The sequence below is a fragment of the Dipodomys ordii genome, unplaced genomic scaffold (genome assembly GCF_000151885.1).
Source record: "Dipodomys ordii isolate 6190 unplaced genomic scaffold, Dord_2.0 Scaffold3, whole genome shotgun sequence".
Taxonomy (NCBI): Eukaryota; Metazoa; Chordata; class Mammalia; order Rodentia; family Heteromyidae; genus Dipodomys; species Dipodomys ordii.
The window spans coordinates 1,413,002-1,413,616 of NW_012267219.1; positions in this window are offsets into that span (position 1 = coordinate 1,413,002).

The following is a 615-nucleotide window of genomic DNA, read 5'->3' on the forward strand; positions in this document are numbered from 1 at the left end:
GGGGGGGTAGAGGAAGGAAATAACTTAGCCTAACTACCTAGACTGAGATATGTATGTATGGGAATCAAGGTACAGAGTCAGCCCAGGCAGAAAAGTACATGATACTCTATCTCCAATTAACTAGCAAAAAGCCCAAACTGGAGATGTGGCTCAAGTGATAGAGCTCAGTGCCCAGGCCCTGAGTTCAAGCCAGTAACTAATACAAAAAGGGCCTGGATGGGCTGGGAATATGGTTTAGTGGTAGAATGTTTGCTAGCATGCATAAAGTCCTGGGTTCGATTCCTCAGTACCACATAACCAGAAAAAGCTCCAAGTGCTGCTGTGGCTTAAGTGGTAGAGTACTAGCCTTGAGCAAAAGAAGCTCAGGCTAGCTGGGCACTGATAGCTCACTCCTGAAAACCTAGCTACTCAGGAGGCTGAGATCTGAGGATTGGAGTTTAAAACCAGCCCAGGGAAGGAAAGTCTGAGACTCTTTTTTTTTTTTTTGTCAGTCATGGGGCTTGAACTCTGGGCCTGGGCTGTCCCTCAGCTCTTCAGCTCAAGCTAGCACTCTACCACTTGAGCCACAGTGCCACTTGTGGTTTTCTGGTGGTTTATTGGAGATAAGAGTTTCAC